Genomic DNA, 12,616 nt, shown 5'->3' with positions numbered 1-12,616 from the left:
AAAAATAAAAAAAATAAAAAAAATAAAAAAATAATAATATAACTATCAGAATTATTGAAAATAGCTCTTTTCGGGCCGGCCCGGTGGCGCACTGGAGAGTGCGCTGCTTGAGAGCGTGGCGGCGCTCCCTCTGAGGGTTCGGATCCCATTTGGAGACCGGTTCCCGCTCACTGGCTGAGCGCGGTGCGGGCGCAACACCGAGGGTTGCGATCCCGTTACCGGTCAGTAAAAAAGACAAAAAGGAAAAAAAAAAGAAAATAGCTCTTTTCAATAATAGCTGTTTTCAATAGCTCTTTTCAACTTACATAAATATGGATATTTGTATTACATCACTCTATGATTACATAAGATAGAAAATAAAAGTAAAATACATTAATGAAGGTATTCTAAATTTTCTCTCATTCAGATCAAATTCTTCTGATACACTTTTCGACATATCTTCATGATTTTCCCCACATTATCATCACCTCTCCTAATCATAATCTTTGCTGTTGCCCATGTATTGTGAGAGTCCTGTCCTACTGTCTGTGAGATGATCTTTCCAACCTATGGACACTTCCTCTGCAAGTTTTGATGTTGACGGTATCACCAGATGACAACAAAGGAATGCTTTTACACCAAGTGCACAAGGGGGCAATCACATTATACCTGCCATCTCACAAAGAGTGTTTTTACAATATCAATTTTAAGATGTGTATCACTTTGAAAATGTGCAGTATAGGATCAATAAAATACACTATTTTTTTCCTCTGTGGCTTCCCGTTTTTCAGTGTAAAATCTTGGCAATTCATCTATTGTATTCTGGTCTGTCACTGAGGGTTTAAATTTTGTTTAAGTTGACTAACTCCATTTACCTTCTACCTAAGGATTAGTGATATTAGAGGTATTAGTGAATTACTGGACTTTCTATTTTAAATGTTGCAGTGAATTCTCATCATTTTAAATTACCTTGACATACACTTTCAATATGGATTTAAGTTGCTCATACCAGAAGCAGGGCTTAGTCACCCATAAAACGGTTTCCAGTTCTCTGCCTTCTCCCAGTTACTCAATACCTGGATCTCCTCACACAACCCCTCCTAGTGATCACTGCCTATGGGACAGCTGGATACACGCTTGACTCGCCCACTGACCCCACAGTCATGTGGACTATTCATTGTCTTGCAGTGACCACCTCTCAGTCTCACTGTAACTCCATGGACTCATGCTTGCTTGCTCTAAACCCACCTATTAGAACACTCAAAAGAAACCTGATTGAGTAAAGCCCAGAGACTCAATAAAGGCTGCAGCCCACTGGTCCCTCATCCCTGTCTCTCTCTTCCTCTTTGCTCCCCTGCTTCTCTGGATGTGGGTGTGTGTCCTGGATGGCTCCTGCATTCCCCTTGGCCCTCTGTGGCATGCTGGTTCCTTCACTCTGGGATCTGTAATACACTGTTACTGTTACATCTTGTGTTTGCTCAGTTGCCTTCTCTGTTTCTCACTTGACCAACACACCTGATCCTAAATTCTTTCTCACTCAGGCTCTTGTAAAGAGTGACATTCTTGGAAGGAATAAACTGGACACAGGTCAGACAAAAGTCACAAGAGTGTCTGCGAGTACAAACAAGTTTGCTTTGAGAGGGACACCTGGCCAAAGGTCAGACGCTTAGTCATCAGGGCACCCACCATAATAAAGTATCCCATGAAAGGCGTGTTGTAAACATCCAAGACCCAATTCTTTGGAGTGTCGTTGGGTAGTTACTTTATAGTCACTGTCCAGAGAGAGACCTCAAGAACAAACTAAAAATGTCAAATATGTGAAATATGTGAAAAGGTGATTTTATAAAGTATGGCTAAAAATATCAACCAAGAAGAAAGATAGAAATAGCAAAGAGTTACTTGAAAGTTTGCATTGGAATTCTAGCTCTCTAAAGACTTAGACAAAGCTGTATCTTGAGAATCATGGCACTAATTTTATAATATGAAGAATACTCCCTGTAAGCTGCATTACAAATCCAATTCTCCAATCCAGAACAATTACATATTTATCTTTTTCTTCTTTACCTTTGTCTCTCTAATCACATGGATAATGATCATCCAAATCACTTTGTGAATAGTCACTCCGGGTGTAGATGCATTATGGTGTTCATAAAGCTTTGTGCTCTAACCACTTCTTACTCTAGTTAGCTCTGCTATTGGGTACTTGGAAAATGGAATGGGATTTGATGTTCACTGAAGAATATATCGAATGAAGAAAAACTCATATGATTTTTAATTTAGGATGTTGAGTATATTGGCATCCAGAGTTTCAGGTTCTGGGAAGGCCGTTAACAGCGAGTACTAAACTCAAATATATGAGACACAGATCTGTTGAACTCTATTCTCTATTCAGGCTAGAGTGTGGTGACATGGTGATGTGTTCTTGTCTCATGATGTGTCTGTCTTTGGGATGTTTACAATGACATCTTTATGATAATTCTGGTGGCCAGGCCAGCCTCAGTGAAATCCTGTCACAGGTGGTTTAGTAGGTTGTGGGAAATCATATCCTCCATGCTATCAAAGAGTAACATTTGGGGACCCTGTACTCGCACTGTGTCCTCTATCCCCATGACATCATGTTAGCACAGTTTCACATCTATCATCTGCCCTCCCTCACCCCTGATATAGTGAGTTGCTTATTGTTTTATGTTGCCTCACAATTCATTTAAAAATATAAGTTTAATTTTTCATACTAGAAGCAGAGTTCAGTTACCTTTGATAATTACCAGAACTGTGCCCTGCAGGATGGCCCCAGCTGGTGGCCAGAGACAAAGACTTAGCAGCATCTCACTTGCCCAGCAGGCTGGGCTGCCTGCATTCCTGCTGCTTCCTTTAAATGGACCATGCAGACATTTTACCTTGAACTTAAAGTGACCACCTCTTAGTCACAATGTGACCTCTTGAAAATAGTGTCTGTTTGCTTCAAACCCACCAATTAAATCTCCTGGGGGAAACCTGCTCAGATAACACCCTGGGCCCAGTAAAGGCATTGGCCCTCGGGTCCCCCTCTCTCTCTCTGCCTGTTCTCCCTGGCCTCGGTGTGTATGTGGCCCCTTGCGGGCATGCTGTGTACCCCACGTGCTCTGAAAGTTCTGAAACCTTCAACTTTCACACTGGGGTTGTGTCATTGAAGCTATGACTGCAGTCTGACCACCGACAACAGGGAAATGGAAGGCACCCAGGCAGGGAGATACCCTGCTGGCAACTCCTCCGTCCAGCCCTCTCAGCTGCTGAGGACAATGGTTGCCAGCTAAGTTGATAGAGTATGACTCAAAACAACTGAGCACTTTAGAGCTCATTGATCGTCTTACCATTTTGAGATGTGTCTCCTTCATGGCCTGCCACTCTGACTTTTTTTTTTTTTTTTCTGAAGAATTTGGTGAAAAATGATATTCAGAGTATACATCATAACAGACTATAATGTATACATTGAAATGAAGAGGAAAATGGTATATTACAAGTCACTTAGGTTATAGGAACTCCTGTTATAATGAAATAAACAGAGTAACCCTCCATGTTTTAAAACGAATTTAAATGAGGCTCTTTTCTCATGGAGTGAAGTGTAAGTTTGGAAGGGTAATAAGGTTTCTTGAAATACAAATGCCCAAAGTAAGAGCACCTAAATTCCATATTGACTTAGGAATGAGAAATATGGTTCAGATCAGCTGTATATATCCCTCCAGGCCCCAGTCTAAAGGAGCTAAATTTCTCACTGAAGCTGTGAATGTGGAATGGAGAATACACCCCATGATTGTGCACATAAAAGCAAGAGTCTTGAGTGTGTGTTGTCCATGGAAATGCAGTGTGCAGTCCATGACTTTTTAGGCTTTGTAGATTTCCAGGATGCACCCTGGTGCTGCCCAGCAGTGTGCTGTGGGCTGTGAACAGGCAGCTGTGTGTGAGAAGTGGACAATCCCCCCTGCTGTGGGATTCTGTGTTTAGCCGGCACATGTGCAGAATCATCATTCAGCCTGTGTCCACCTCTTAGATCAATTCATGGAGAGTTGGGGATATGTTGTATTGTGCTTGGTCTTTTTCATTTTCCTTTCTTTCTTTCTTTTTTTTCTACCAGGCTTTTCCACCTGTGCACAACACGTTCTGAATCACCCACTTGCTTTCACCTTCAGACATCTGGTGTGTAAAGGGTTCCTTATTTTGTGTAAGCAGGGACTAGCCTAAACCCGCATTTTATAAAGCTTTTTTTTTTTTTTTTTGCCCAACTCATCTGGTACCATGATGATACCTAATCTGTGGCCTTTGGGCTTGACAATCGGTAATATAATCCCACAATGTGAATATCAATAGAATACTTGATCCTAAAGAATTCATAATAGAGTACGGAGGATTAAAAAGAAATTATCATAGGGTTTTCTCAAAGGCTTGAAAGCATAGTTATCTTTTGATATATGAAAAATGAAACTTTGTGCCAAGAAAACCCTCCTGAATGCAAAATTATGATTTATGTTCCCTGTTACTGACATTTCTAAATCTTATCTTCTAATGTCTGGAAGTCATGTCTTCCAAAAAATCTTTACTGAGATCTTACAAACACATTGCCAGAGAATGTCTAATAATGGAGTTTTCTGAAGCATGTGAGGCACAGGCACTCAAGCTGGTGACTGGGTGATGGGGAGTGTGATTGGGAAGAAGAAAGAGTAGGAGAGCTTCTCGTGATCATGGATGTCTTTTTGAAGCAGGTGCACCTGGGTTTGGAATGCTGGATATTAAGGGAAGCTGCTTTGCTGTTTTCTCCTTACATATGCATTCATTCTCTGAGCTAAAGTTTTTCATTTATGTCTGTTGTTTTTTGTACCAAAATAATACTTAAAAATATATATATCTTCATTTTTTTCAATTTTATTCACATATATTTTTGTGGGGTACAGTGTGTTGTTTCAATATATGGGTATTCTGTACAATGATTCGCTTAGGGTAGACATCATAGTTTGTACCCATTAGTCTACCTCTTCCCCTTCCCCCACATCTCTCCCCATCCCAGCCTCTGGTAATCATTATTCTACTCTCTACTTCTATCCCTAAATGCCCATCAATGGATTAAAAAAAACTGTGGTATATATACACAATGGAATGCTATTCATCTATAAAAAGAAATTATATACTATCATTTGCAGCAACACAAATGGAGCTGGAAACCATCACATTAAGTGAAATAAGTCAGGCATAGAAAGACAAATACCACATGATACTACTCATATGAGGAATCTAAAAAAATGAAAAAAGTGGTCCTCAAAAAGTATATATATTTTAAAAATAACTTTAGATTTATAGAAAGTTGCAAAGATAATAAAGTTTCATATATTCCTCAGATTTTTGAAAAGTTAATGGTTTATATAACCATAGTGTATTTATGCTAACTCAGAAATTGACAGTGGTACAGAATTATTAACTTAACTCCAGACATTCATCATACGTACTAACGTCATTTTTTCTATTCCAGGATCTAATCCAGGATACCACATTCCATTTACTCTCAGGTGTGTTTCTTATTTATTGCTGAATAACAAATTACCGTTTAGCTTATTTGCTCAAAGCCACACATATATTACTCACAGATTCTCTGGATCCGATGACTCAGGCTGAGGTCTTAACTGAAGGCTCACCTGGGAAGAACCTCCTTCCGAGGTCATGTGATTGTTGATAAAATTCAGTTCCTATTCAGGTTGAGATGACTTCAGTGGGGAATTATTCCAAACCTTTAAAAATTAATAAAAATCCTTTAAAACCTCCTTTTTCATGAAAAAAAAAAAAAAAGACCAGAGGAGAAAAGAGTACTTACAAATATATTTTATGATACCATTTTACCATGATACCATAACTAGACCAAGGCATTTCAAGAAATAAAAACTACAGACTAATATGCCTCATGAATACAGTGGCAAAAATCCCTAAGGAAATGTTATAAAAACAAATTAGTAATACAGAAAAATGATTATATACTATCACCAATGGTATTTAGCCCAGAAATTCAAGTTTGGTTAAACATACAAAACTAATCTGTTCAATACACTGTATTAATAAACTAAAAAAACAAAACCCACAGGGTCTTAGGTATGTAGAACAGAAAGTTAAATTGAAAGTATGTAGAAGAAAATACATACTATTGTAGAGACAGTAAAAACAAAGTGAAAGATAAACAACCAGATTTTTCAAACGAATATTCATAGCTTAATAATTCCCAGAAATTAAAAGTATTCAAAACCTAACCTTTTGCCTAAAAACATGGAGAGGGGACTCCCCTCTTTGAATGAGGAGTTACTAATCCTCAGAAATTATAAACCAAAGCTATAGCAAAGTGGGATGACTTTGTTTATTTACAAAGACAGCAAATACTTTAAGTATAAATAATTCACCAATAAGATATTTAGGTAGGGAGCAATTGCTACCAATATAGTTTAAAAGAGGATGTGATAAAAATAGTAAATTCATGTTGATAATTTGAGACACCTGAGAAAACCATAAGGTTTGTAAGAGAGTATCAAATAACATGTAAGAGGAGATGCAGACACAGAACCGTGAACATGTTACATCCATGGATAAACAGCTCCACTGGAGCAATGCCCAGTCCATCATGGTCTGCCCTTCCTGCTCCTGCCACCCTCACCTGTCCCTGTCGCAGTGTCCTTCAAACCCACGGCCTCTTCCCATGCCCTGGTCTGTGCCATGGATACACGTTTCCTCTCCTCTTTCCCTCCTGTGTGCTTGACTCGCTGCTCCTCACCCTGCAGAGGCTCCTCCGTGTTCCTCCTCCAAGAGGCTTCCTCGTCCTTCCCATTCCAGGTCTCCTGCCTGTGCCCTGAGTTCTAGTGCAGCTCTTGCACCTGCAGTGCAGTGTGTGGTGTTTTCTGAATCCCCACTGCATGGAATATCAGAGAACATGAAAACTTTGTCTGTGCTGTTGCCCTGTAAGCCCCACATGTGCAGTGGACACAGAAAGAGAGAAGATTCTACTCTATGTTAATTTTCACTAATGAATATCTCAAAGTCCTCAATTACATTTGTGCCTACTTTACAATAATCTCCAGCTCTCTTTCAATCTGAGGAGAGTTTGAAATTGAAAATGAACTTGCCTCTTTTCCTCCCTTCTGTTCTCAGGGCAGGACGTGAACCCTGACTCCCCCTCAGCCTCTTCTCCCCTCTCCTCATTCTCAAACCACCGTACAGACCCTCTACTGGGCCCTGCTGCTTCTCACCCCATCTGCACCTCTTCTTACCTTCTTGACAGTTTTGCTCTCTTAGAACAAGTAAAATCTACTTGTTCCCCAATATTCAGCTCTATTAAAATGGTTTCCTTGATAAATATTTCCAAATCCTTGTTAGTAACCCTATTTCACCTTTTTAATTATGTGTATTTTCTCGGACTTATATCAAAATCACTGTTAGCTTTGTGTGAGCCATAACATGGATTTCATTGTCTGCACATGGATGAACTTGTCCTGGAATCTTCTGCTGTCACCTTCTGCTAAGGTCACCTGCATCAACACTTGCAGGATAGCTGTCAGCATGTAAGGTGGAAATCACACAGACCATGGTGCAGCCTCTTTTATTAGCAAATGTTCCATTGCCATCACCCTTCGTGCCACAGAGTGATGTGAAGGTACCCATGACTCTGGATCAAAATCTAATTTAGAATAATCAGAATTAGAATGTCAAGATATATGTGAATTCATTTCTGAATTAATTTGAATATTGCTTTCATTTTATGTGAATAAAACTTATGCCTTTATAATCCTATAAGATCTTTTAAAATAAGTATAAAATAAGTCTGTTCCATGAATAATAGTTTGACAGACAATGTATCCTTTCATTTAGGTACTTCTTAAAACTTGGTTTATTGTTAGACAGTAAATGCCCCCAAAAGACTCCTACAGGTACTGTGTATAGACCAATTCTGACCCTCCCTTTAGTGTTACAAATGCCAGTTCACTTGTCTGTCTTTCTCTGTGAGTTTCACCTTTGTTGTACTGTATTCACCTTTAATATGGCCAACTAGAAGCAGACAGCCAGGAATAAGTAATGTTTGAGTATTTGGAGGAGAAATGAATCAATTCTCCTTATCCAACTCCTACTAGTTCTGGAAAAACTAGTAGGAATTGGAAAAACTAGTAGTAATTGGATAAGCCTTACCACATGTAAAAAAATAAAATAAAATGATTATATGAAACAATGGTTTGCAAAGCACTGTGCATCAAACAATGAGGAAAAACTAGTAGGAATTGGAAAAACTAGTAGTAATTGGATAAGCCTTACCACATGTAAAAAAAAAAATAAAATGATTATATGAAACAATGGTTTGCAAAGCACTGTGCATCAAACAATGAGGAACAGTGTTTAGTCCATTTTGTGTTGCTATAACAGAAATACCTGAGACTGGGTAATTTATAAAGGAAAGAGGTTTATTTGGCTTACGATTCTGGGACAGCTGCATCTGGCACGGGCCTCAGGCTGCTTCTACTCATGTCGGAAAGTGGCAGGCAGCTGGGGGTACAAGCAGATCACATGGTGAGAGGAAGCAAGAGAGAGAGGTGGTGCCAGGATCTTTTAAACAACCAGCTCTTGTGGGAACAAACAGAATGAGAACTCACTCATTACTCCCCCCATCCAGGGAAAGCATCAGTCCATTCATGAGGGATCCACCCCCATGACTCAATCAGTTTCCAACACTGCCACATTAGAGATCAAATTTCCATAGGAGTTTTGGAGGGGACAACACATCCAAACTCTATCAGACAGTGACACCTGAGAGATGTGCAACAGTGACCTTTGCCCTATGACTGCCTCAGATTAGTGCTCCAGAGAGTTTCCAGGCTATGGTGTTGTTGTGTGGCATGGGTTTTGGGATATTTTAGTTGAGAAGATGGAACTGAGTCTGGAGAACAAGGTGGTCCACTTCCATTAAGCCATTCCCCATGTCTAGTTCCCACATGTGCAGGGCTGTCATGTGCCATCTTTACTCCAACAAGATGTGGTCACAGAACTATAGGAGCAGAACAGAAGCAAAAAGCAAAATGCAGAGAAGCCATTCTAAGGAACTTGGCCTTCAGTCATTTCTCCATATACCCAACTGGAAAAAGGTAGAGTCCTTCACACAACATAGTCATCTGCAACAAGACCAAAGATAAAGGAATACCCTTTAGAGATGAAGTAAATGATATGTATAAATAGGATGAACCACCTCATGTGACCACCAATCTGCCTTTCCTGTGTTATCTTGTTACCTGTGGCTGACAAACTCAGTACATTATGGAACAATGCAGGCAGAGCTTTCTACTTATAAGAGCAGAACACAATTACCACCCAAAGAAGGAGAAACCAGGAAGGCTTATTTTCTCTATTTGTTTCCCTAGAAAAGTTTTAGTTTTCTTTAAATTTTGGAATCACCTTGCTTCTGCTCTTTACTAGAGAAATGCCACAGTCTATGTAGTTTGCATGGAATATAGGATTGCTCTTTTTATGCAGTGAATTATGGTTAATGGTGACAGGCTCTAACACAAAAGATGAGGGATACTCGAACAAATGTCCTCCATTCTCTCTGGAATTGTTTTTAGACTGTGAGACTATTTATTTGTATAGCAGACACATGCTACTGAGTCTCAGAGACTCACCCTATAGGAATGCTTCATGCACAAGAGAACGTGTTCCTCTCAACACAGTCATGCTGGACTCACAGCCCTCAGCATCGAAGGACCTAAATAAATGCTAGTCTGATTGTTGTGTCCTCATTCGTTTCCACCCTCTGCTTGCTTTTCTGTCTTTTGGTGGTTTCAGGTGAGAAATACCTGTTTAACCAGGTTGAGGATTCTTTCTACACTATCAGGGCACTCAGACATCTATTCACACAAAAACTATGTCAGAGTCAAGGGCTCAGCCTAAAACAATGTGTATCAATGGATCAGCTAAATAATAAGAAGGTAAATAAAAATAAAAAATAAATACATAAATAAATAAATAATAAGAAGGTAGGTTAATTATTGGCAAAGTCAACAAAAAATAAAAATCTAAAAATGTCACAACATGAAAATGAAAAAGGTTTAAAATTTTAAAAAAATAAGGTGGATGAGAAAAGAAAATAAGAAAAATATTACAATTCTCTTTCTATAAGCCTCTGTTAGAAAAATGTATGCTGGGGGACTAGAGGGAAAGTTCTTGTGTTAAAGAATGGCTTAGTAACTAAGAAAGGGTGCTATTTGCACAAAGCAGAGGAATAAACCACCACCACCACCACCAACAACAACAAAAGAAAACAAAGCTAAAAAACAGACGCGCGTATATAAACAAATAAGTCAATCCATGGGAAAAAGATAGATTTTTCTATTAATCTTCCAGGAAGTTGAATATCCATAGGGGGAATTAAGATCTAACCACTGACCTCACTTTCTACACAAAATAAACTTCAGGTGGATTATAGAGCCAAATATAAAAATACTTAATATAGTATATGGATGCAATTTAGTAAACCATCTTCAGGATCATGGAGTAGGGTAAGAATTCTGAAACTAGACCTAGAAAGTATTGATCATATTAGTGAAAATATATTGTAATACAGTTCCTTTCTTGTAGGGCTTTAGCTCAGATTCAGAACTGGAATGTGGAGTGGTAACAGTGCCTACCTTTAAGATGCTGGGTGGATTGTATGAACTAACAATATATAGTGTGCAGTATAATACCCAGTCTACACTAACCACTAAGACAACTTTTTCTAATAAATGCATCAATTGTAAGATGTATCATTAAATACATTAAATTCCTGTGATTACATGAAATTCAACATATAGACAAAATATATTAACAAAGGTATTCCTAAAATTTATCCTATTCATACCAAACTCTTCTGTATCACTTTCTAACTCTTCTTGTTAATAATTTTCCCCATGTTATCATCATCTGTTCTGATCAGAAGCATTGCTGATACTGTATTTCTTGTGAGATTCCTATGCTACTCTTTGAGATTATTTTTCCAGTACCCACTCTACAAGTTCTGATGCTGATATTACATGAAGATGTAAGTGATGGGTTTTTAGACCATGTTCGCTAACTCTTCTTGTTAATAATTTTCCCCATGTTATCATCATCTGTTCTGATCAGAAGCATTGTTGATACTGTATTTCTTGTGAGATTCCTATGCTACTCTTTGAGTTTATTTTTCCAGTACCCACTCTACAAGTTCTGATGCTGATATTACATGAAGATGTAAGTGATGGGTTTTTAGACCATGTTCATGTGTGTGTACATGAGGACAACCACATTATAAATGCCTCTGGCCAACAGTGTTTTGACACTGTAAATTTAAGATGCATCTATTTTAAAAATATTCACAAAATGTAAAATGTGCAGTACAGGAAAAGTGTAATAAACTATTTTTCTCTATGACTGCCTATTTCTCAGTCTTAAATCATGGTGTTCATCTTCTGTATTCTGGTCTATTATTGGTAAAACATGCCTAAATGTAGTTTTTCATAAATTGACAAACTCCATTTATATTATACCTAGCTATTAGACATATCAGAGTTATTATTGGATTACTGGAATTCTTACTTTATTTGGGTAGAGGTGGTTTTTTAAAACTTTGGTTCAAGAAATCCATTGAAGAGGAAGATAGAAATTGCAAAAAGTTACTTGAAAATTTCATTGGAGTGGTAGCTTTCTAAAGATTTAGAAAAAGCTGCATCTTGAGAATTTCTGCACTAATCTTAGAAATATGAGCAATGTTCCTTGCACAGTGCATTCCAAATTCAATTGTAAAATTTAAAACTTCTGTATAATTGTCTTATTCTTCTTTCCTATTTGTTCTTTGAATCATGTGAATAGTGATCCTACAAATCATCTTATGACTAGTCACAAGGTTAAATGCATTACAGTATTCATAAATTTTTCCCCTCACTACATTGATTAACACTACTTTTGGTTACATGAGTAGTGAGATGGATTTTGGATTTCCCACATAAATATATTGAGTAAAGAAGAAATTCATAAAATTCTTGATTTAAGGTATTGACTGAATCTTCACCCATAATCAGGCTAGAGTACACAGACATGCTGTTGGATGCTTGCCTCATGATGGGGTCTAAGAATTTCACTTGTTTGCAGTGGCATATTTCTAAGATTTGCAGTAGCCAGGCCAAACTTTATGAAGTCTGGTGTTTTAATATCTTGGAGGAAATCATTTCTTCCATGCTGTCAGAGAGTTTAGAGAGTTGGTGATCAGTACCGTGGCACCTGTACTTGTGACATAATGTTAATACAGTCGTTTTTCAATTTCATGTCTTCTCTTATGTCCGGGAACTCAGAGTTCATTGACCTAATTTGCCACAGTAAGAGGGGGCATATCATTCTTTTTTTTTGGGGGGGGGAAGGGGGTCATCCAGAGTTTGGTGAGTAATTTTATTTACAGGTTACATCGATAGATTAGAAAATATGCACTGAAATTAAGAGGAATAGCACATATCATATGACAAGTCATTTAAGTAGTATAGTACCAAAAAAAAAAAAAAAAAAAAAAAAAAAAAAATGGATTAGCCCTCTGTGTGTTAAGATCTCATATTTATTTATTTTTTTTCCTTTTTGTCTTTTTTCGTGACCG

This window comes from Galeopterus variegatus, unplaced genomic scaffold (genome assembly GCF_000696425.1).
Source record: "Galeopterus variegatus unplaced genomic scaffold, G_variegatus-3.0.2 Scaffold226, whole genome shotgun sequence".
In the NCBI taxonomy this organism is placed as follows: Eukaryota; Metazoa; Chordata; class Mammalia; order Dermoptera; family Cynocephalidae; genus Galeopterus; species Galeopterus variegatus.
This window is presented reverse-complemented; position numbering follows the sequence as displayed.